This window comes from Macaca mulatta, chromosome 12 (assembly GCF_049350105.2).
Source record: "Macaca mulatta isolate MMU2019108-1 chromosome 12, T2T-MMU8v2.0, whole genome shotgun sequence".
NCBI lineage: Eukaryota > Metazoa > Chordata > Mammalia > Primates > Cercopithecidae > Macaca > Macaca mulatta.
The window spans coordinates 114361202-114387996 of record NC_133417.1 but is presented as its reverse complement, the minus strand read 5'-3'; the positions used below and the strand labels follow the sequence as shown (position 1 = coordinate 114387996).

General features: G+C 35.7%; 1 long non-coding RNA gene across 1 annotated transcript in view; it reads left to right on the top strand.

Moving 5' to 3' along the window:
- The first annotated feature begins 2358 nt into the window (after positions 1-2358).
- The window catches only part of LOC144333466 (uncharacterized), a 123483-nt gene continuing 99046 nt past the window's right edge, over positions 2359-26795 (top strand). Inside the window, exons 1-2 of the long non-coding RNA XR_013402134.1 lie at positions 2359-2473; positions 24255-24433. This is a non-coding gene — a long non-coding RNA (uncharacterized LOC144333466). The remainder of the gene's footprint in view (positions 2474-24254; positions 24434-26795) is intronic.

Genomic DNA, 26795 nt, shown 5'->3' with positions numbered 1-26795 from the left:
TTATACTTACAGCATATCTCAATTTAGATACTACATTTGTATCAGAAATAAATTTTTGTCTGTGCAAGTTAAGTAAATTCCCTAACTCTTGAGTCACACAGTATTAATATTGAATTCAAAACAGTATTCTATTAATGAAAAAGCAATGCTACATTTATACATATCAATGAAGTGTTCAAATTTTTCTTGTAGATTTTCACAGCAAATTTAAATAATACTGCTGATCAAAATTAAAATATTTTGAGGCTGATGTTAGAAAAGGTTTAAAAATTTTTTTTATGGAAAGTTTTGATGTCAACATAAATTCCTGAACCTAATAAGTCAAAAATAAGATATCCCTTTTAAAGGAGTTTCAAAGTTAGCTTAATTCATCTGCAATGTGATAGCAGGGCAAAGACAAATTATATCACCAATTTTGGGGCCTTTGAATATTGAATATTTGTCAAGCATCTGTTTACTTTCAGGCAAATTTTGTAAAGCTCTTTTGATAATTAATGACCATGGTAAAGAATACAAGACTATTAAATTAATCATCTTCTATTTCTTTCAATAGTTTCATAAACTAGAGATGATTCATATCATTTGTATGTGTATAATGAACAATTTAACAAGTATATTTAAGACATTTTGCATACGTTGTTTCAGAAAACTGAGAACAAATATTTTGAATATGGATCACGTTGTGAAATATAGCATTAAGGGAGACATCAGTGTTTTGTTCCAAATTGCATTAAGTAGCTGGAACATCATCTGCTGGGGTAAAACTCACTTTTTCATATGTAGCTAAAATTCTTCTTTGATAATTGTAAGAGATTAAAAATTATCAATGATGCAGGATAGTCAAGCCCCTAAATTGAGGCTTAGCCAGGGAGGGTTCTTGGCTTTGCCCAGGAAAGATTTCAAGGGCAGGCTAGTGGTGGTAAACAGCAACTTTTTTTTTTTTTTTTGGTGATTCTTATTTTATATTTTTATTTTTTATTATACTTTAAGTTCTCGGGTACATGTGCACAATGTGCAGGCTTGTTACCTATGTATACATGTGCCATGTTGGTGTGCTGCACCCATTAACTCGTCATTTACATTAGGTATATCTCTTAATGCTATCCCTCCGACCTCCCCCCTCCCCCTCCCCCCTCCCCTCCCCCTCCCCTCCCCCTCCCCTCCCCCTCCCCCTCCCCCTCCCCCTCCCCTCCCCCTCCCCCTCCCCACTATAGGACCCGGTGTGTGATGTTCCCTTTCCTGTGTCCAAGTGATCTCATTGTTCAATTCCCACCTATGAGTGAGAACATGCGGTATTTGGTTTTCTGTTCTTGCAATAGTAAAGCAGCAGCAGAGGTGCTGCTCCTTGTGGCAGGGCTACCCATAGGAAATGTGCTCAGAGTCGCAGTTCAGAGGCAGTTCTGCATTCATAGTTACATGCACTTTTAATTATATGCAAATTAAGGGGCAGTTTATGCAGAAATTTCTATGATGAGGGTAGTAACTTTGGGTGATCCCACGGCTATAGTAAACTGACATGGCACACTGGCGAGCGTGTCTTATGGGATGCTGCTCCCCTCGCTGTGTGTTAGCTAGTCCTCAATTTGGTGTGCTGTCCAAGCCCCACCTTCGGAGCCTAATACCGCTTCCTACCTCACCTACCATCATGAGTTCAATCTTCTGGGCCACAAATGGACATTTTTCTATAAGTATGCAAGTCCAATCTGGTTAGGTCAGAGTCAAAACTTCAGAGGGCTTCCTGGACCCGGCAGCGAACAGCCCAGAAGCAGGGCCCGCCTGGTCTCGGGAGCCTTTGACCTGGGGCAGACGGTCAGCGCGGGCAGGACAGAAGGGGCCTTCTGGACCACTCTTCGAGGACCCAGGGCGCCCCTAGAGGCAGGGCCTTGCAACCTGGGTCAGAGGGAAGCAGAAGCCTTGCGAGTTGGCGGTAGCGGCGTCCGTGACCTCCGCCCCCTGAGCTGCGGGACCCGGTGACTCCCAGGAAGAGCGCAAGCGTCTGCTGGCCGCTCCAGCAGCCGCTCCCTTCCCGCCTCCTGCTCCCTGAGGGTCAAACCCAGACTCCAGCGGTTCGCCTCAGAGAATGGGACTAACCCGGAGCCCCAGCGCTGCAGGACCCGGCCCGGGCCGCCCCAGCTGCGCCTCGCTTCCCACTACAAGCTTGCTCCGTGCCCGCCAAGTTGGCGAGTCTAGAAGCTTCTCTTGGGCTCCGGGAAGAGGGTCTCTGCTTCCGCTCCGACTGTTCCCTGCACGGCCAAGTCGGGGGCGTCACCCCGTCTGTAGGTGTCGCTGAATCTTGAGCCCCATGCAACACCTGTTTCCCAGAGCGTCGGGCGGGGACTCCGCGTTAACGAAGCGGCGCGCACAGGAACACACACGCCCTGACCACACACACGCACGCACACACGGGGGCCGGGAGAGAGGCGTAAGGCCCAGTTTCACAGACGTTTGGTGGAGCTGCAACGGTATGCTTTAGGTGAGTGAGGTCCTGGGGCTGGCACAGCCCAAAGGAACATTTGGCATCTACACTCGAGGGGATTGTTTATAAACAACCGGGTGGAGGATTGAGTGCGAGGCAGGGAGGTGAAGGAACTTTTGAAAAATTTTTTTCCTCTTTGACTACTTCGTCCCATTTAGTAGATCTTAGTCTTGCCTGCTGGAAATTAACCCTTAGTTTCGAGCTGAAACTTGTGGAGCGATTATGATCATTATTTTAAGGGAAAAGGCAATTACATATCATTAAAGTGAAGAGGCACAAAGATGGAAAACATTGTGGTTACTGATTGTTAATGTTCAGTGTAAACGATGATAGTTAAGATTGTTTATTCCGTAGTAAATGCCAATTTAGACACTGTGTGTGGGAATGTTTCACAGTTGAGCGTCTCCAGTATGGTAATAACTGTTTATCCACAGAGCTGTTGAAACAAATAAAGTGTAAATTTTACCCTCAGCTTTTTGGGTGAGTGAAAAGGAAGTTTAGTGTGTGATAAGGACTGTTGTATGCATACAAAGTAAACTATTAAGTTTCGGTTTAATTTTAATTTTCTCCCTAGTGCCATAGGGGGCGCGCTAAGACCGACCAATAAAAGTTTTGAGCGCATGTTATCGATCATCTACTAGTGAAATCTGTAATAATACTGTATACCATGCTGTCGGATCACTAAACATTCGTTTAGTCTAACAATACAATTTCATTTTAAATTACCTGTCAGCCATAACTTAGTAAGTTACTTCTACTAAAGAAAAGCATCTGTAAGTGCTTTGACAACCGAATATGGTTGAAAGGTTTAAAACAGAGTGCTTGTAAAGCTTGTTTTGCATGCGTTGGCCAATTATATGAGCAACCAACTCTTGAATGTAAAGTGAGCTGATCATCAATTTACCCTGAATTTTTCCAAGGAGTTAGTTTGAAGACTATGAGTGCAGGAAATCTGTCCATCTATCAAGAATTTGATAGATAAATGACACTGGTAGAAAACAGCTGAAACAATTTATCTCTAAGTGCTTAAAAACATTTTCTGGCTATGCATGGCACAAATGAATTATAACAATGTACGTTCTCTATCAAAAGTGTCCCAACTTACTTTTTCTAAGATAATGGGCAGTTGCTATTTTGTTGAAAAAGAAAAATTATTACAGGATTCTATGTAAACTATTTTATATTAAAAAACACAGTTTGCTTTTGTCTTGCAATATAGTGTGAACGTTATTATTTTTCCAAAGTAACTTCAAACTGATGTGTCTTTATGATTGCAACTTGTCATATAAAATGATAATTTATGTTGATATATGAAATGTGACCAAGTGTTTGGCGATTCAAAAAATCTAACTGCTAAATTAAATTTCTTTTTTTTTTTTTTGAAAAGAAATATATATATTTTTTATTTTACTTTAAGTCCTAGGATACATGTGCAGAATGTGCAGATTTGTTACATAGGTATACATGTGCCATGGTGGTTTGCTGCGCCTATCAACCCATCATCTAGGTTTTAAGCCCACATGCATTAGGTATTTGTCCTGATGCTCTCCCTCCCCTTGACTGCCACTCCCCGAGAGGTCCCAGTGTGTGATGTTTCCCTCTCTGTGTCCATGTGTTCTCACTGTTAAACTCCCACTTATGAGTGAGAACATGTGGTGTTTGGTTTTCTGTTCCTGTGTTAGTTTACCGAGGATGATGGCTTCCTGCTTCATCCAAGTCCCTGCAAAGGACATGAACTCATTTTATGGCGGCATAGTATTCCATGGTGTTTTTATGGCGCCATAGTATTCCATGGTGTGTATGTGCCACATTTTCTTTATCCAGTCTATCACTGAAGGGCATTTGTGTTAGTTCGAAGTCTTTGCTGTTGTGAATAGTGCTGCAATAAACATGCGTGTGCATGTGTCTTTACAGTAGAATGATTTATAATCCTTTGGATATATACTCAGTAATGGGATTGATGGGTCAAATGGTATTTCTGAGTCTAGATCGTTGAGGAATCACCACACTGTTTTCCACAATGGTTGAACTAATTTACACTCCCACCAACAGTAGAAAAGCATTCTTATTTCTCCACATCCTTGTCAGCATCTGTTGTTTTCTGACTTTTTAATGATCGCCATTCTAACTGGCATGAGATGGTATCTCATTGTGGGTTTGATTTGCCTTTCTCTAATGACCAGTGATAATGAGCTCTTTTTCATATTTTTTTTAGCCACATAAATGTCTTCTTTTGAGAAGTGTCTGTTCATACCCTTTGCCCACTTTTTGGTGGATTATTTTTCTTGTAAATTTGTTTAAGTTCCTTGTGATTCTGGGTATTAGACCTTTGTCAGATGGGTAGTTTGCAAAAATTTTCCCCCACTAACACTTTTTCTAATCTTCAGTGCCTTCATTTTTGTATTATTATTGTATTAGTCTTTATTGTATTAGTCTTTATTATTGTATTAGTCTTTATTCAACTCTAAAATTATCTGGCTACAATTTCAAGTTATGTTTATTCCCTGTTCTGAAATTTCATTTATTTCTCTGGAGGTAATATACCATTTGAATAGTACAGGAGTATGTCTTATATTCCAGGTTTACTTTCTATTTTTATTAGCACAAGTATGGTAGTATTTTTTGTTTAAAAAAACTTAGCTTATTACAATGGATAATTAATGCTGCCAATAAAGTTACCTCAAAGTTGATTGAACACATTATTTTAAATTCCAAAAGTCATCCATAAGATATGAATTTGTACAGAACAAAAGTTTAATATACAAAAAATGGTGAATAGTCTCACAAGATACAGTAAATTAAGAAAGACTGAGGTGAGGATGGATGAAAGGAAAAATAGGGCATTCACTTTTAGATAAGATGTTTGAGTAGCCTAGTTGAAGAAATCTAAGTGTAGTTGGATATCCTGATAAATAATTTCATAAATAAAACTGGATTCAAAGCATGGATTTAAGTTTTAAATTCAGTGGAAGTAGCTGAAACCATATATGTGAATGAGATTATTCAAGAAGAGTTTGAATAGGGGAAGTTTGGTTAACTAAGTTGTTTTGCAGAAGCACGCAGACTTAAATTCTGTGTAATTGCTGATAGATTAGAAACAAATTTTCATCCCCTGTGGCAATTAGCAGACTACATTTTGGGTAATTGATGCTCAGTAAATTTTTGAAGGATTAAACTTGTACTTTTTCTATGTAGAGAAAATTTCTCCTCTTCAATCTCATGTAAAATTAAGTCTCTAATCATTTGCAGTCTTTATTTTAATCAGGTATTTATGTCCCAAGAGAAATGAACAGCTAAAGCTAAGTATAGATGATGGAGCTGGACCAGCATTTATAGCATGAAGACACACAAACAGTAATAGTTGTGTGCCTCTGGAACAACATCTCTTCACATTTTAAAATGCTACTCTTGTCTTTAAACTCACATGCGGAGCAAACTGATGAGGTTTTACCGGCCCAAACAAAGAAAATCAAAGATTTCAAGAAAAGAAATATGATGAACACAATGGCTCAGACTATGGGCTACAATGTTAGACAGTTGAATTTGAGTGTAGTTGTGCCACATGCTAGCGGTGAATCTCTACGTTACTTACCCCTCCAAAAACAAAGTTCTTCTTTTGTGAGGTGCTAATGGCAAGAGAAAATTTCACTGGAATGCTGTGAGGATTACATGAAATGCCTCTGAAAAGTGTTTAGTCTGTGCCTGCTAGGTGGTAATCATATAGAAAATATTAGTCATCATTAATCACTATCATCATCATTTCTCTTTTATATACTAATTGGTTTTAACCAGTATGAAAGAATTCTCTGTATTATTTTATTAATATTGGTCTAACACCCAGCACTGGTCTATAAAAAGAAGAAAAAAGATTTTCTTCCTTATGTATTTAGTATGTATATTGCTTATTTATATTTTTTCTAGTCTTATTGCTTTGGTAGCACTACAGTACAATGTTGAAATGTAGTGGTTACCACAGGCATCTTGATCTTTTTTACTTTAGTGGTAGAATTTCTAAAATTATACCATTACATATCTTTTAAATACTTTTGCATACTTTTTTGGTAGCCATAATACCATTTTTATACCTTATTTGGCTAAATGTAAGAGAAGTTGTGAATTGCTATAAGACATACAATTTTGAATTTAAAATTTATAAAATTTAAGTTGGAATTACAAAAATGCATCAAATTTTGAACATAAAGTATTTGTGTTACTTATGTAAATGATATTGTGCTCCTACTCCAGATTTTGAGCTAAGGGCAAGAGTTGATTTCTAATAATTTGTTCGCTGTGATTGGCATCTTCTAGATGCTCATCAAATATTAGATGAGGTCTGTATGACTACAGCTCTAAAGCCTTCAGATTGACAGTTGTTGACTCTATTTTTTAGTAAGCTCAGGCTGCCATAATATAATACCACAAACTGAATGGTTTAAACAGAAATTAATTTTCTCATGGTTCTGGAGGCTACAAAGTTCAAGATCAATTGCTAGTAAATTCATTTCTGGTGAAGGCTCTATTTCTGAGTTGCAAATGGCTGCTTTTTATCTGTGTTTTCATATGGTAGAGAAAGAGAAAGCTCTGGTGTCTCTTCATCTTATTATAAAGGCACCAGCCCTATCTGGTTAGCTGCCCACCCTTATAACCTCATTAAACCCTTGTCATCTCACAGTCCTTGTCTACAAATACACCCACATTGTGGTTTCAACATATACATTTTGAGGGGACGCAAACATTCAATCCATAACATTAGCAAATGGGTATGAAATTCTTGGTAATAAGATACAGATCAGTAGAAAATTAAAATACAGAAAACAAATCAACAAACAACTTTAAATACTTTTTGACTTAATAGTTAGCTGGTAAAATAGGTATAGATCTTATGTGTAAAATGTCTCTCATGAGAGCCTGTTGCCTCTACTTGATTTACAGCAAACTTATGCAACCCACAGCTTGCGGGCCGCATGTGGCCCAGGATGGCTTTGAATATGACCCAACACAAATTTGTAATATTTCTTAAAACATTATGCATTTTTCTGGCAATTTTTTTTAGCTCATTAAGTTTTGTTAGTGTTAGTATGAGTGGCCCAAGACAATTTTTTTTCCAGTGTGGTTCAGGGAAACCAAAAGTTTGGACACCCCTGATTTACAGTAAATTATGAACTAATGAAAATTTCCTAATAATTGTCACTTGCCTTACTTATCACTATACTTGTCACTTGCCTTACTTAAGTGGTTAGGTTGGCTCTATTTTCTATTAGAGAGAATTTTTGGGTCACTTTTATTTGGTTCATATTTGAACCAATTGAGTGGGCATGAGATATATGTGAGCTTGCATATTTTTCTGCCTACACTATAAAGAATGTAGTTTCTACAGTTTCACGAAGATGCTCACACATATAATGAGTTCCTAAGTGTAACTTCTAGTCTCATCACATATTCTGGCAGTTCATTTCCTGGATGAGTAAAATCTGCAAGACAAATAAGGTTTTAATAGCCTGTGGTCATCATGTACACAAAACTTCAGTTCATTTTTTATATTGACTAATATGGCCTATAGATATCTGCAAACCTGAAGAAATCTTAAATAGAAAGAATGTTCACAGAATTCTCTGGTACTTTTCCTGCAAGATAAAAAAAATATCTAACAAATCAACTCCAAGTACATTGTACAGCACCATTATGCAGCAGATTGGTAATATTAGTAAAGGAATTAAGTTTACAGGCCTGTTGCCTTTGGTACCACACATGGAAGTTGTCGTATAACTACTTGTGTCACAAATCCTTGAAAATGTATTATATCTCTTAAGTTACCTGATAGCTATAACCTTGGCTTTATCCATCTACCTTCTGCCATTGTGCCCATAGAGAGTGCTTTGCTATGTGTGTGTGGAATGAATGAACTCAATTGTCCTTGCCGATGCAGCTGTATAATTTGGTCTAGGATATAGGTAAACAACTGGCTAAAGGGTTTTCTTCACGTAAAGTTCTTTTTTACGTATGTCATCCAATTCTCAAAACAACAGATATCTATTAACTAATATTAAAGTACTTATAATAGTTTTAGAATACTGTTTTTATTATTAGTTTATGCTTAAAGTTACCTTCAAATAAAAGTAAGTGTTTATATTTGCTGTCCCATAAAATCAGTACCTTTCCTTTCATGAATGCTGGTTTATGAGGATTCCCTTCCTCCAAAAATTGCTGGTTGATGGGGTACTTTGATCTAAAATGAAAGCCTAAACCAGAGCATTTTAAAATCAGTCTTCTGAATTTCAACAAAGAAAATATTGTAAATTTAAAATACCAGTTATTTTCAAAATTCCTGGGCATCATAAAAAATAATGTTTGAATATTATTAAAAATTTGAATGGAAATTTGCTTTCTTCAAAATAAGTGGTAAGTTTAAAAGGGGCAAAGCCTTGGGAATTTACACATTACCTTCCAAAGTTCAAGACCATCTTCAAAATGCATGTATAACACATTTTCAGTGAAAAATAGGTTGATAAAATATCATTTTGAAGAAGATATTCTAAAGGTCATCTTGTCTGCCTTCTTATTTTGAGCTCCAAGAAGGTTGGGACCAAATCTGTTTTTTTCCCCAGATTATGTCTCCAATGCCTAGTATAACAACCTTCCACAAATATTAATACTTATTAGAGTAACTACATTTCAAACATTGTTCTGGGTACTGAGGATAAAGTGGTTAGCCAAAAAAGACGTAGCCTCTCTTCTCCTGGAGTTTTAGGCTAGTGAGTGAGACTGACCTTAACCAAATGTTACCTGTACTGAGAATCTGTGTTTTTCCTGTCCAGCCATTATTACCCTAGGACGTCCCCCTGATTCAGTTTTGGGTATCTCCTCTGAGTCTATGGATAGGGTCTTGGCGGATCTGTCAAACAAAGTGCCTTCTCTTTCCCTTCCCTGAAAATGAGAATATGACTCAAGGTAAGCCACTCAGAACCACTCTTCCTGGAATTTTCATTTTGGAAAAACATGGTAATATTGAAGCTTTAAAATAATAGGGTATTAACATAATAATAAGGGCCAGAAGGGGCTGCTTCCCAGAAGTGGTAATAAGCTAGGGAAGCATAAGAATGAGCTGTAAGAGAGGGAAGTAGAACACTTCAGGCAGAAGCATGTACAAATGTCCTATGGCAGTAGCGAGAATAGAGATAAAAAGATCTGTAAGGTGAGCATTGTAGAAGCCTTAGGAGCTATAGGGAACCTGATGCAAAACGAGACTGAAGAGAAGGGTATGGGGCCAGGACTTTGAGGCCCTGTAGGCCACGTAAAGATGTTTGATTTTTAATCTGAAAGCAACAAGAAGACTTTGGAGTGTTTTAAGCAAAGGAGGTGAGGGGAGCAAATGTGCATATCCAAAAATGTTCTTCCAGTATATGGAGTATAAATGGTCAGAAGGCAATAATATGAACTGGAATCTAGTTTATTGAGGGTAGACTATGCTCCAGGCACTATTAAAAAAGGTTTGCAAATAATAATTCACTTATGCCTCGTAACAGTACTATGAAGTAAGTAGTATTATCATCTACATTTTTAAATTCACTTATGCCTCATAACAGCGCTATGAGATAAGTAGTATTATCATCTACATTTTACGGAGGAAGAATCTGAAGCTCAGAGGTTACTGAATTTGCCAAAATTCTCTACACCAATATGTAATAGAGCCAGCATTTGAACTCAATCTGCCTTCAGATCCTGAGTTCATAATTATAAACACTAGAAAAATATGTATAGTCTTATTTGAGGTTATTATCGCTATTATAATTGCCATTTTTATAACCCATGAAATTAAAAAAATTGTGATAAAATTTGCCTACCATAATATTTAACATTTTAACCATTTTCAAGTGTATAGATCATTGGGATAAGAACATACATATTGCTGTGCAACTATCACCATCATTCATCTCCAGAATATTTTTCTTCTTCCAAAATTGAGATTTTACGCCCATTACATAATAACTCCTCATTCTCCTCTTCCTCCAGACCCTGGAAGCCACCATTCTACTTTCTGGTTCTATGATTTTTACTATTCTAAGTACTAAGTAAGTAGAATCATACAGTATTTGTCTTTTTGTGACTAGCTTGTTTCACTTAGCATAATACCTGGAAGGTTCATTCACGTTGTAGAATATGTCAGAGTATTCTTCCTTTTTAAGGCTGGATAGTATTCCATTTCATATCCATACTATATTTTGCTTATCCTTCCATCTACCCCTGAATACTTGGGTTGTTTCCACATTTTAGTTACTGTGAGTAGTGCTAAATGTGAACATGAGTGTGCAAATGTCTCCTTGAGACCCTGCTTTCAATTCTTTTGAGTATATACCCTTAAGTGGAATTGCTAGATCAAGTGGTGGTTCTATTTATAATTTATTGAGGAACCGCCATACTGTTTTTGACAGCAGCTGCACTGTTTACATTCCCACTATGGTACACCAGAGTTTCAAGGCCTTTACATTTTGCCAACAGTTACCTTCTGTTTTTTGATAGCCCAATGAGTGTGAGGTAGTGTTTCATTGCGGTTTTTGTTTGCATTACCATAATGATTGGTGATGTGAATCACCTTTACATGTGCTCATTGGGTACGTGTATATCTTTTGCATCAGGTGGCTTTTGTAGTCATTAAGTTTAGGAAGTTCTTTATATATATGGCTATTAATTCCTTGTCATATACATGATTTGCAAATAGTTGACCCCATTCTTTCAGTTGCCTTTTCACTCTGTTAATGATGCTCTTTGATGCATAAAAGTCTTTAATTTTCGCAAAGTCCAATTTGTCTTTTTTCTTCTGTAGCCTGTGCCTTTAGTGTCATATTAAAGAAATCATTGCTGAATCCAATGTCATAAAACTTTTGCCCTATGTTTCTTTCTGAGTGTTTTATAGTTTTCACTCTTAGATTTAAGTCTATAATTCATTTTAAGTTAAATTTTGTATATGGTGTTAGGTAAACATCCACCTTAATTTTTTTGCATGTAGATATCCAGTTTTCCCAGCACCATCAGACTGTCCTTTTCTCATTGGAAGGTCTCAACACTCTTTTTGACAATATATTCAATTCGAGGGTTTATTTCTGAGCTCATTATTATATTGCAGTGTTCTGTATATCTGTCTTTATGCCAGTACTACATTGTTTTGATTACTGGAGCTTTGTAGTAAGTTTTGAAATCAGGAAATGTGGGTTTTCCAAATTTGTTCTTTTTTCTCATAGTTGTTTTGGCTGTTCATAGATCTTTCAGATTACATATCAATTTAAGGATGGATTTTTTATTTCTGTGAAAAACATCATTGGGATTTTCATAGGAATTGCATTGAATTTGTAGGTTTTGGGGGGGCTAGTATTGACATTCTAACAATATTAACTCCTCCATCCCATGAACATGAGGTGTCCTTTTATTTATGTCTTCTTCAACTTTTTTCAGCAATGTTTTTTGGTTTTTATTGTCCACGTCTTTACTTCTTTGGTTAATTCCTGACATTTTATTCCTTTTGATGCTATTATAAATGGAATTGTTTTAACAATTTCCTTTTTAGATTGCTTATTGTTAGTAAACAGAAATGAAACTAATTCTTGTGTTCACTTCGTATCCTGCTACTTTGCTAAATTTGCTTAGTAGTTCTAATAGTTTTTTGTAGAGTCTTTAGGGTTTTCTATGTATAAGATTATATAATTTGTGAACAAACATAATTTTAATTATTCCATTCTAGTTTAGATGTGTTTTATTTCCTTTTGTTGCCTAATTGTTTTGGCTAGGACTTCTAGTACTATTTTAAATAGAAGTGGTGTAAACAGGCATCCTTGCCTTCTTGATCTTACCGGAAAAGCTTTCATTCTTTCACTATTGAGTATGATGTTCTCTGTGAGTTTTTTGTATATGGTTTTTATTATGTTGATGTAGTTTGTTGTGTGTCTTTATCATGACAAGGTGTGGGATTTTATCAAATGTTGTTTCTGCAGTAGTTGAGATGATGACATGTTTTCTTCCTCCATTCTCTTACTGTGGTGTATTATACTGATGGATTTTTGTATGGTAAATCATCCTTGCATATCAGGAATAGACTCTGTTTGGTCATGATGTATAATTTTTTAAATTACTGATGGATTCAGATTGCTAATATTTTGTTGAGGATTTTTGCATCAATATTCACAATGCATATTTGTCTGCAGTTTTATTTTCTTGTAGTGTTTTTGTCTGGCTTTGGTGTCAGGGCAAGGATAGACTCATAGAATGACTTAGGAAGTGTTCTCTTCAATGTTTTGGAAAAGTTTGAAAAGGATGGTGTTTGTACCTCTTTATATGTTTGATTGAATTTGCTAGTGAAGCCATCAGGTTCAGGAATTTTCTTTTTTGGGATATTTTGATAACCAATATAACAGGTATTCTGTTTTCTTATTTCATCATGATTTAGCCTTTGTAGGTTTTTTTATTTCTAGGAATTTGTCCATTTTATTTAGGCTATCTACTTTGTTGGTATATGGTTGTTCATGGTACTTTTATAGTGTCTCTCTTTCTTTAGAATCAGAAGTAACATCTCCACTTTTATTTCTGATTTTTGTAATTTGAGTCTTTGTTTTATTAGTCAGTCTAGCTAAACATTTGTCAGTTTTGTTGATTTTCAAAGATCCAACTTTTATTTTTCTTTATGTTCTCTATTGTTTTTATTTCTCTATTTTGTTTGTCTCTGCTTTAATCTTGATTATTTCTTTTCTTCTGCTAGCTTTGAGTTTAGTTTGTTCTTTTTTCCCCTAGATCCTTAATTTGTAAAATTAGGTTGCTGATTTGAGATATTTCTGTTTTTAAAATGTAAGCGGTTTTAGCTATAAATTTTCCTTGTAGCACTGCTTTCACTGTATCTCATAGGTTTTGGTACGTTGTGTTTTCTTTTTCATTCACCTTGGAGTATTTTATAATATACTGTCTTAGTTTGTTTTGCGTTGCTGTAACAGAAAGCCACAGACGAGTAATTTATAATGAACAAAAATTTATTGGCTTAAAATTCTGGGGACTGGGAATTCCAAGATTGAGGAGCTGACATCTGGTAAGGTTTTTGTTGTGTCATAACATGGTTGAAGGCATCACATGGGCAAGACAGAGAGAAAGGTGGGCCAGATCCATTCTTTTTAAAATAACCCACTCTCACAATAAAGAAACCACTCCTGTAATAATACCAATAACCACTTCTTAAAAGTCCCACCTCTCAACACTGTTGCATTGGATTACGTTTTCAACATATCAACTTGGGGGGATACATTCAAACCACAGAATTTATGTTATGTTTTGTTTGCTAATTTATTGGTGATTGATAGGGTGTTTTTTAGTTTAAAAAATGAGAATGTTCTATTTTTCCTTCTGTTAGCAATATCCAACCTCGTCTCCTTGTGGTCAGAGAAGATTCTTTGTATGACATTTATTTTCAAAAATATGTAAAGACAACTTATGGCCTAACATATGGCCTATCCTGGAAAATGTCCCATATGCATTTGAGGAGAATGTTATACTGTTTTTTTTGGGGTAGAGTATACTGTATATATCTGTACAGTCTGCCCAATAGTTGGTCTATTGTGTTGTTCAAGCCTTCTATTTCCTTATCTTCTGTGTGGTTATTTTATCCTTTATTGAGAGTGAGGTATTAAAGCTTCTGTTATTGTAGACCTTTCTACTTCTTCTCTCAATTTTGTCCATTTTTACTTCATATATTTTGATGGTCTGTTATTAGGAGCATAGATATTTCTAATCTATATATCTTTGTTGTATTTAACTTTTTATTAATATGTCTTGTGGGTTTGTTACATAGGTAAATGTGTGCCATAATGGTTTGCTGCACCTATCAACCCATCACCTAGGTATTAAGCCCCGCATGCATTACCTCTTTATACTGATGCTTTCCCTCCTGCCCGCCTCCACAGACCCCAGTGTGTGTTGTTCCCCTCCCTGTGTCCATGTGTTCTCATTGTTCAGCTCCCACTTATAAGTGAGAACATGCCATGTGGTGTTTGGTTTTCTGTTCCCGTGTTAGTCTGCTGAGGATAATAGCTTCCAGCTCCACCCATGTCCCTGCAAAGGACATGATCTTGTTCCTTTTTATGGTTGCATAGTATTCCATGGTGTATATGTACCACATTTTCTTTATCCAGTCTATCATTGATGGGCATTTGGGTTGATTCCATGTCTTTGCTATTGTGAATAGTGCTGCAACGAACATATGAATGCATGTATCTTTATAATAGAATGATTTCTATTCCTTTGGGTATATAATCAGTAATGGGATTGCTGGGTTGAATGGTATTTCTGGATCTCACTTTCTTAATCTGAAAATAGAAATAATAGTGTTCAGCAGTAAAGCTGCTGAGGGTTTATTAGACTAAATGGTTTTGATTTTCTGCCCTTATCTTCAGGTATGTAAAGCCAGAAAGAAATCTTAAAACTGTCCCAAAGGTAGGCTCCTAGGGAGAGGGCAGTTACTGGGCTGCGGTAAGTTCGGTATTGAGAGAAAAGCTAGGACAACTGAAGAACTAATGAAAAACAAGGATTGATAGCATTTCCTGGAATAATATCTGAATATCAGTTGCTCCTCTAATATCAAATATTTTCATGTATAACCAAATAGATAAATTTCATGTTTTAAGATAAAACTGGGTTTGATCTACTTCTAAACACAACCATGTTACAATGTTATTAATAGAATTGTATAATGGAATCTCAGTATTTTTAGAGACAGTGTGGAGAGATATACTGTATTTTCCATAAGGAAGAAGATTGCTGAGATGATCCCCAAACCTCAAAAACTGAGAAGGAAATGTGGAACCTAATAGATTTATAGCCTGCGAATCATTGCCCAGTTTATATTCACTCAATATGTGTCAATGTGTTACCTTCCTTACAGCAGAGAGCCCTTCTAACAAACAATATTACAGTTTCTGCAAGGACAATCAGTATCTTTTAAAGTTTTATTTTTGTACTTGTGTTGGGTTAAAAATAGGCATCTATAGGTGACTCTAAAAAATATTAAATAATGCAATTTCTCATGTTTTCACCTCTCATATTTATGGCAGCCAAAATTGATCACTCAAAAATATAAATTTTAATTTGTGCTGACAAGGTACTTTGTTATGAAGGATTCATTAATTAAACTATGGTTTATCCATCTAATGGGATCCTGGGAAGCTCGGTTCTCTATGTATGGATGTGGGGGGAAAAAAATAAAGAATAAAATGTTAAATAAAAAAGTGTACTTTACTGATAATAATATATTTTATCTTTTTAAATAAAGGTAATAGAAATTAAGAATATGTATTTTCATGTGAGTGTGTACAACTAAAAGACAATAAATGAATACATTTTTTAAAACTAATAAGTTACCTATCTGAGACCAAGCTAAAGAGGTAGACAGGAATGCACATGGAATAAAGCATTCTAAATTTACTTATATATTTATATATTCTGATTTTTGAAATATTACCTATTACAAATCTTAACTTAAAAAAAAGTATCCAGTGCCTTTTGGGTGTATTAACTAGCTCAGTACAACAATAAAAAGCATTTTATTGTTCTTAAATGTTTCATTAATCCCATGTGACTTGCTTTAAAATGTTCATCTAGAATAAACGAAAGTCCACTGTAATTTATCCCTGATAATTGTCTTATAAGGTTTCTTTATTTTTGCCATTGTTATCACTGAAGTGGCTTATTGAAAGAAAAGAAAATAAAGACTCTTATTTATTTGTCTAAATTTTTCAAAAGGGCAAATTAATATTTTAGATATAGTTAGTGTTTACTTTGTGCATTTGTTTTAGCTTAAAACCTAAGGCCATATTGGATGGCAATGAGTCAAACTTATTTTGAATTCATTTCTATTTAATCTAAACAAATGTTTAGCATGTAATATGTTCCCATGGATATATTCTACTGAAATAGTTGCCCTTATGAATCTTATACTTGGTTGTGTGTGAGGGTGAGATGGCTAGCAAGAAAAACAATAAATAAGTCAATTATACAGTGTTAATATTAAGTAAGTCTCAGAGGAAAATGAAAAAATAGTATCAGAGTTTAAGTAAAATTATTCAGAGTGCCAGTCAGTGTGAGTGTGGGGGCGAGAGGTTGATTAGATTTTTAAATATGTTGGCCAGTGTAGACCTCATTGAGAAAATGATATTTGAGGAAAAACTTAAAGGAGATGAAAGAAATAGCCAAATTGATATTTGGGGGAAGAATATACCAGACAGATAATATTAGTTATCTATAGCTTCAAATAAATCCACCCCATAAAGCAATTAATATGATTTATTTTAGTTGTTTTACTGCATTTTCATGTCAATAAAAGAGAAAGCTTCTAAAACCCTCCCCTCCCTTTTTTTCTTTCCTTTCTTTTTCTCTTTCTCTTTCTTTTCCTCCTCTTTCTCATACTGTATGTCTGTTACATACTGCAACATGCTAAGCACCCAATAGGGAGGGGTTTGGAAGGATAACATACAGGGAAATAACAGAATATATGAAAATGAAGACTGATAATAAGATTCAGTGTAAAGCATTGCTCAGGATTCCATTCGATATATTTTTATTAAAGGGCTAAATGGAACTGTCACCAAGAGATATTCTGCAGAATCACTCTAATACATGTGTGGTTATAACAATAAAAAAAAAAAAAAAAAAAAAAAAAAAAAGACAAGAGTGACTTACATTTGCTGCATTGGACCTTATTTCCTTGTTTTTTGTTTTTGTTTTTGTTTTTGAGACGGAGTCTCGCTCTGTCGCCCAGGCTGGAGTGCAGTGGCACGATCTCGGCTCACTACAAGCTCCGCCTCCCGGGTTCACGCCATTCTCCTGCCTCAGCCTCCGGAGTAGCTGGGACTACAGGCGCCTGCCACCACACCTGACTAATTGTTTGTATTTTTAGTAGAGACGGGGTTTCAACGTGTTAGCCAGGATGGTCTCGATCTGCTGAGCTTGCAATCCGCACCTCTTGGCCTCCCAAAGTGCTGGGATTACAGGCGTGAGCCACCGCACCCAGCCATTTCCTTGTATTTTTAAATCACAAATTGTGTCTGCAATTCAAAAGAATATAAAAACTACATACATTTTCTGTTACCTGATTCTCAAAATATTTTCATTTGATTGTCCTTGATCATTCTCTATTGTTTGAATAGAAAAATATGCCAACTTTTGTATATTCATGTCTCTTAAAATATTGTCAACTTTTTGAGAACAAGACATTTCATACTATTAAATAATATATTGTTCAATATACTTGCACATTTTCATCTTAAATTAGATTATTTGGTAATCTCTTGATTTTTTTTTTTTTTTTTTGCTTTTCTGTTCTTTTCTTAGATTACAGTGGCATCCGGTTTTAATTACTAAGGATTTAGGCTTGCAGGATCCAGAAGGAAGGGCAGCTGTTGAAGTGCCTGTAGGATTAATCTGAAGATTAGAGAAAAATCTATCTTAAGTTATTTCTTAAAACAATCTAAGAGAAAAACAAAGTACAGTGAAGTAGTTCTCATTTTAGAAGATAATTGGCTTCCATTCTTAAAAATGAGAAATAAAAGATGGGACAATTTTAGAGAAACTAGCTTGCATATTTGCTGAAGTACTCTCGTATCAAACTAGAACAGATCCATAGTTAGGGCTCAAAAATAGATTCTGGATAAAGGTATAAATGATAACATATTTTTATTTTTCAATTTGAAAATTGAAAAATAGTATCACATCCCCTGACATCCAACTATATCCCTGAACAGGCATCACTGATATTAAAGCACATTTGGATTATCTTCAAAATTTATTTAATGGAATTCATTTTATGTTTAACTGGATTTAATGCTAATGATAATCTTATAGCACACATGTTTATGAAGAATTTTATTTTTATTTATTTGAAGTTTGTTTACATAGTAAACAATTGTTTTAAAAAAGAATGAATCGGATATGTTTGGATACTGTAGAGGTATTGCTCTTGTGTTTATTCATGAATGACAACCTGATTGGCATAGAAATATTGACTCATATTTCTTTGTCATCAAACTCTGAACTGGTGAATCCTTTGTCCTTTAAAATTTAGTGTTAAGAATCTAAAGCAGGCATGATTTTGGCTCTTTTGTGGCTATCTTTTTTTCTAGCTTTTTTTTTCCCCCAGTAGAATTCTACTTTTTCTTTCTAGTGTGAGGAGAACACTTAAAATTGAGATCTAACCTCAACATTTTTTGAAGTACACAATACCATATTGTTAACTATTGGCACTATGTTGTATAGCAGATTTCTGGAACTTATTTGTCTGACATAACTAAAACTTTATACCTGTTCAACAGCAATTTTCAATTTTTCCCTCCACCCAGCCCCTGGCAACCACCATTCTGCTCTCTGTTTATGAGGTTGACTATTTTAGATAACTTATATAAGTGGAATCATGCAGTGATTTCCTTCTGTGATTGTTGGATTATATGATAATTCTGAAGTGAAACCATAAATCTACTAGAAGAAAACATATGGGAAAAGCTTCATGACATTGGGCTTGGCAATGATTTCTTGGATATGACAGCAAAAGCTCGAGTAACAAAAGCAAAAATAGACAAGTAGAACTACATCTGCTATAGTTTGGGTCTGATTTATCCCTGCCAAAACTCGCATGGAGATTTAATCCCCAAGAGGTAGTGTCAGGAGGTGAGGCCTACTGGGAGGTGATTGAGTCATGGGGGCAGAACCCTCATGAACAGATTCATGCCTTTCTGCCAGGGCAGCGACTGAGTTCTCACCCTTGGGAATGGATTAGTTCCCAGGAGAGTGGGTTGGTAAAAAGAGTCCGGCTTCCTCTACTTCTTTCTTCTGCTTCCTCTCTTGCCACAACCACTACTGTAGGACAATTATAACTCCTTTCATTAATATAGTGGTTTAATTGATGCTAGTATGATGAATTAATTCAAGTAGTTTATTTTTAAGCAAGACAGATGTGAAGAAGTTAAGAAATGAATCAGACAAATTAGACTTAACACTTCTTTTAAATCTCAAAAGTCAGTGTCTTTGTGAGGCAAGGCAATGGTAATTAGCAGGAGTGGATGAATATGTGAAAGAAAATGCAAAATCTAACAGAAAAGAACTTGTTGGCTGGGCGTGGTGGCTCACGCCTATAATCCCAGCACTTTGGGAGGCCGAGGTGGGTGGATCACTTGAGGTCAAGAGTTCAAGAGCAGCCTGACCAACATGGTGAAACCCCTTCTCTACTAAAAATACAAAAATTAACCGGGTGTGGTGGCACGTGCCTGTAATCTCAGCTACTCGGGAGGCTGAGGCAGGAGAATCTCTTGAACCTGGGAGCGGGAGGTTGCAGTGAGCCGAGATCGTGCCATTGCACTCCAGCCTGGCCAACAAGAGTGAAACTCTGTATCGAAAAAAAAAGAAAACTTGCTGATTTTTTTTTTCCAGTTTACTCAGATGTCAAGGAAGTGTTCAATGAGAAAACATGACTATTTATGTATTTGGTATAAATTCATCCTTTATTATATAATATTGTAACAATGAGCAAATTTTAAAGCTGATTCTATCACTTACTTACTTACTAAAGCTGACTTTAGACAAGTGATTACCATCTTTCAGCCACTTTCCTCATCTGAAATGGAATCTTCACATAGTTGTTGTCTGGATAAAATGAGACAAAGGCTGTAAAAGCTAAAGTACAATATCTAGAACCTGTGCTCAATGGGCAGCAGATTCACTAATTGAGAACCTTCATTGTGACACATACTGTTCTAGATACTCAAGAGGAAAAGGTAAAAGGTGAATAAGACATGTTCTTATTCATGTCTTTTAAAGATCCCACAATCTATCAGAAGAGACAGAGGACTACTCAGAACATTAGAGTAAATGAGGTATGTGCCAGGAAAGATGCATGCACAAAGTGTTATGGGAATGTGGAAGGAAAGACTAATTCACCTCACGAGAAGTGAAAAAGAGGTTTTATAGGAGTGATGATTTCTGAGCAAAATTGACCCTTGTAATTTTCCAGGTCAAAACATTTCAATGGAACAGCCTAAGGAGAGATTAACAGTATTATTGGTTGAACAAGTGCAAATGTGGAAAGATGTGAAGTTAAAAGACTGCGTTGAAGTATTACTTTTCTGAATTATATCTGGGGATAAAATCTTTTGCATTCTTTGCTTTCCTGGCTTTGCCCACAGTGACAGAGCAACCTCCATGTTTTCAGTTGAACCCAGAGGGCTACTTTCACTCAATGCCCTGCTGAGTCATCTCATTAGGCAGCTGTGCCTTTTCAGAGCTGGGTACAAAGATGTGGGTGGTTGTGTAAATGAGGTGGAAGGGTGACCAGATGTATACCAACTAAGTCAGTGCCCAGGAGAGCCAAATGATGATGTCAGTAGGAAGATTTGTTGTAATGAACGGACAGACAGTAATCAATGCATATATTTAAGAGCTTGGCAGAACAAGCCATCATATCCAGTATTTGACATTGAACCAAATTTGCTCCACACTTGTATATGTGTGATTATTTCACATCATATGACTCATATAGACCATAGCACTTCCTGATCAAAAGACATACAGTAGTTGAATGGATAACAATGCCAGATGCAATTATATGTTGTCAACAGGAGACTCACTTTTGATGTAAAGACACACATAGGCTGAAAGTGAAAGAATGGACAAGAATATTCAGTGCAGATCACAACCAAAAGAAATCCGGGTTAGCAATACTTACATCGAACCAAACAGACTTTAAGACAAAAACCATCACAAGAGACAACAAAAGGACATTATATAATAAAAGGGTCAATTCACTAAGAAAATATAGCAATTATAAAATGTATGCAACTAACTTTAGAGCACCCAAATATATGATATAAATATTGGCAAAATTGAAGGGTAAAAAAGACAGTAACACAATAATAGTAGATTTCAATACTCTTTTTTTCTTTTTTTTTTTTTTTTTGAGATGGAGTCTCGCTCTGTCGCCCAGGCTGGAGTGCAGTGGCCGGATCTCAGCTCACTGCAAGCTCCGCCTCCCGGGTTCACGCCATTCTCCTGCCTCAGCCTCCCGAGTAGCTGAGACTACAGGCGCCCGCCACCTCACCCAGCTAGCTTTTTGTATTTTTTAGTAGAGACAGGGTTTCACCCTGTTAGCCAGGATGGTCTCGATCTCCTGACCTCGTGATCCGCCCGTCTCGGCCTCCCAAAGTGCTGGGATTACAGGCTTGAGCCACCGCGCCTGGCCTACTCTTTTTTTCAATAATGGATAGAATAACTAGTGAGATGATCAGTAAGGAAATAGAAATCCTAAAGTATAGTATAGACCAAATGGACCTATCATACGCGTATAGAACATTCTGCTCAACAGCAGGAGAATATTTTTCTCAGATAACATTATACTAAATTTAAAAAGCCAACTACAAAAGACAAATAATGTGTGATTTCACATATATGAGTTATCTAATGTAATCAAACACACAGAAATAGAAAGTAGGATGCTGGCTGCTAGGGCTTGGGGCAAGGGGTAATGGAGGATTGTACAATAGCTATAGAGTTTCAGTCATACAATATGGGAAAGTCCTAGATATCTGTTGTATAACAATGTGCATATAGTTAACAATACTGTACTATAACTTGAGGGTAAATTTATGTTATGTGTTTTTTGATCAGAATGAAAAAGAATTTGCTAGAGCATACTGATACATAGAAAGAAAATACAGAAAATTTCGTATTCTGGCTTATGCTTAAGTCACATTCAATTAAAAATTCTGTCACATTGAAAATAATTATATCGTAAAACCTAGACATTTTAGATACTTATAGTGGATGGGTGAGATTGGATGAGATTAAGAAATATAAATAAAAGGGAATAAACAAGTAAAGTAAGGAAACCTTGCATAGGCTGATGATGTAAATGGGCCATGAACTGAGGATGGAAGTGAACTTTGCACTGAGAGAGACAGTGAGTGAGAGAGAGGGAATGAATTTGAAAGCAATGTAAAACGCAATCAGTCCTGAGGCATACAATGTAATAATCTTCCAAGTAACAAATGGTATCAAGCCCAAACTAATTCACATATATATGGGTATTTTCCATTCCCTCAGTTTCAATAGCCCTCTTAGTACACTAATTTCTAGGGCTTCTCTAAGTACGTGAGTGAGAGCAGCATTTAGCAGGTCTTCAGTAATATTGCAAGGCGGTATCTGCTGGTCTCAATAGTAAATACCCAACTAGATTACTTTTTTCTAGATCTGGCATAAAGCCAGTAAGATTAATGATACTTTTTGGTAGCATTTAACAGAAGAGCTCAGTAAGTAGGTTTTCACTGTTACATGGAAGAGAAAAGAATACAGGCAAAACTAATATCCTATAATGTATTATACATAAGAAAAAATTATCCTCATTTTGTATAGCCTGGCCCAAAACTGACAGAATTAAAGAGAAAAATATAAACATAAACATAACTCATGTAACAAATTAATTATAAAGATAAAATCAGAACATGGCTTATGTCTTTCTGGTTTGAGTAATGAATGATAATTCTAGAATTATTTTTTTAAAGGTTGTCTAATCAACAGCTTCATTCATATGTTCTCTTTTAGCACTGATTTTTGAGTTGTCTAGTGTAAATGGAGAAATCGTGATGATTTCCTATGTTTCTGGGTTAGTGACTTACTTTTTTCTGCAATGCACATTAGTTAAAATTATCCAAAGACATTATTTATATAGTTCCAAATCAGTCAGACAGTTAAAGAAGTATAATGTGATTGGAAAGATTTTCCAATATACTGGTAAGTTTAAAAAGCAAATTCCTGAGCGATTTGCATCATATAGTTCCATTTTGGGGGTAAAAATATGTACTTATAGGTTCTTAAAATTTTTGGAAGTATATAAAACAAAATACTAAGAATGGTTATACCTGATTTTTTGGTATTATATGTAATTTGTAATATTTTCTTTAGTAAAACCTAGATTATTTATATAAAAATATATTTCTTTTTAGAAAATAAAAGGCAAGACCTATATTAGTCTAGCATTTTTGTATATATAGGAAAGCATAGCTAAAAGGTTTTGTGATATATACCTTCAAGAATAACAATAGAGACTTCTGTGATTTCTTAAGACTAAAAATAATAAGAGAAATAAACTATATATTTAAATGCATTATATCTTTGTATGGGAAGTGGAGGTATCTATCTTAAAGAATTTACGGTGATATTCTGATCAGATATAATAACAAATTATTGTCTAGAAGGACATTATGTACATGAACAAAACTAGGGCTGACCGTTTGTTCAGTTTGTAGCAGTTTGGATAGTTTCATTTCAAGAAAAATAAACTGGTTTTTTTACATTTAAAAAAATTGTACTTTAAGTTCTGGGATACATGTACATAGGTATACATGCGCCATGGTGGTTTCCTGCACCCATCAACCTGTCATCTACGTTAGGTATTTCTCCTAATGCTATCCCTCCCCTACCCCCCGGCCCCATCCAACAGGCCCCATGGTGTGATGTTCCCCTCCTCATGTCCATGTGTTCTCATTGTTCAACTCCCACTTATGAGTGAGAACATGCGATATATGGTTTTCTGTTCCCATGTTAGTTTGCTGAGAATGAAACTCAGATCAAATGTGGTTGAAGAAATAAACAAGCCCAAAGGTAGGGCAGACTTACGGATTTATTGATAAAAATGGACCAAGAAAGATATCAAGAACCCAGATTCTTTCTATCCCTAGGCTATGCCATTCTTAATGTAAATTTTTTCCTCACACAGATTGGAGGATGGCTGCAGCAGCTCCAGGCATCATAGCCTGACATAACAGGGTCCAAAGGCATTATATTGTCCAGCCCTACTTGTGGCTCTTTCTTGGACATGAAGGAAAACTTTCCAAGAAGTGGCCAGAAAATTTTTCCACATCTCATTTGCCTTCCTAAACCACTCCAAGAGTGGGGGTGAGTACTGACAATATCTCCAAAATGTATTGCTTACATATGGGCCCGTTTGAAAAATTTGGAAGTCACTGAATTACAAGATGAATTCTTCATGTTACTAGAGTTATTTTCAGTTCGGGGTATAGTCAACATTTCTGTACATATCTCCCCGGGTGCTTGTGTTAGTAGTATTAAAACTGATAGGCAGATAGCTAATGTTACTAATGCTAACAGAGCAATTGTAACAATTTACACTCCACTTATCATTGTATCAAGGCTCTGTTGCCTCCAATTTTTACAAACACTTGGTAAAACAAGACTTTTAAAATTTTAACCTACTTGCTGTATAATGATATCTGATTGTGATTTTATTTTCGTGGGTACTAATGAATACAAGCATCTCATTTCCTTTATTAGCCATTTGTTTGTTTGGTCTTTCAGTTCTGTATTGTACTTCTTCAAAGCCTTTGCCCATTTCTTTATGAGATGATTTCCCCTTATTTGTAAGTTCTTCTGTATTTTCTAGATTCCATATGCCATATATATTGATATATATGTAATTTGTAGATTCCATATGCCATATATATTCATATATATGCATATTATCTTTGTATATTTTTTATCTTTTTTTTTGATACAGAGTCTTGCTCTGTTGACCAGGCTGGAGTGCAGTGGCATGATCTCGACTCACTGCAACCTCCACCTCCTGGGTTCAAGTAATTCTGCTGCCTCATCCTCCCAAGTAACTGAGATTACAGGTATGTGCCACCACACCCAGCTAATTTTTGTGTTATTGGTAGAGACGGGGTTTCACCATGTTGGTCAGGCTGGTCTCGAATTCCTGACCTCAAGTGACCCACCTGCCTAGGCCTCCCAAAGTGCTGGGATTACAGGTGTGAGCCACTGCTCCTGGCCTATACATTTTCTTATACTATCTTATTTATTTTATTTTAATTTTGGGCTAATGTTTTGGTTTTCTTTTTGGCTATTTTCCCTATAATGTTTCTGTCCAATGCAAAAACTATTTTAAAGGGAAAAGACAGTCAGAACAAATGGGACTGTGAATCTTACAATATTATTGTCACTGAATTGAATTGAGTTGAATTAGAAATTCTTACAAGTGGTTTGTTTATTTCTAGGTTTTTGTGTAAATATAATGATAGCAGATATGGTTATATACCTTTCAAAATAGGCAACAGAAGCACGACATCTTCAATTTGTATCTTTCTCAAGAAAAAATAGCATTAATAAAATAGCACTAGACAAATAAGAAAGTCAGCAGGAATAAAAATGTATGAACTTGATTGAAATTTAACAAAATCTGAATTGAGATTTAACAGCAGCATGAAAAGAGTTACTTTATCATTGCCCTTTGAAGAGTTATCCAATGTGAAACTGGTTTACAGCAATAGAATCTTTCCTAGTATTTGTCATGGATTTCTTTTTCATGAAGCATTTTGCTGACTTTACACCTTACTATACAAACAGGGAAATGTTAATCTGCAGCTCTCTCTGTAAAACATCTTGAGGGCCATTTCTGACATCTTTCCAATGGAATAAAATAAAATGAACTTGTTTTTGGGATCTATACTACTTCCTGAATACAACCTTCATAGATTGAGTCTCTTTAATAAATGGTGTTGGGAAAATGGGGTATCCCTATGCAGCAGAAAGAAATTAGACCCTTATCTCATACCATATTAAAAAATTAACTCAAAATTAATTAAAGCCTGAAATGTAAGGCTTTTACATAAGTAAGTATAGGGGAAATGCTTCAGGATATTTGTCTGGGAAATGACATTTGAATATGTTCTCCAAAGCATAGGCAGCCCAAACAAAAACACACAAATGGGATTATAGCAAACTAAAATTCTGCAAAGCAAAGGAAGCAGTCAACAGAGTGAAGAGACAATCTATAGAATAGAAGAAAATGTTTGCAAACTGTACATCTGATAAGGGTTAATGTCTAAAGTGTGTAAGGAGCTCAACTTAATAGCAAGAAAAAAAAATCACCTGATTTTAAAATGGGCAAAAAACCTGAGTAGACATTTCTCAGAAGAATACATATAAATGACCAACAGATATATGCAAAAATATTCAGCATCACTAGTCATCAGGGAAAACAAATCAAAACCATGAGAGATCATCTGAGACCTGTTAGAATGGGCATTAAAAAAAGACAAAAAATAACAAATGTTGATGAAACTGTGGAATTAAGGGAACATTATTTGCCATTATGGAAAGCAGTGTGTGAGTTCCTCAAAAAATTAAAACTACTGTATAATCCAGTTCTCTCACTACCGGGTATGTATCCAAAGGAAATGAAATCAGTATGTTGAAGTGATATCTGCACTCCAGTGTTTATTGCAGCACTATTCACACA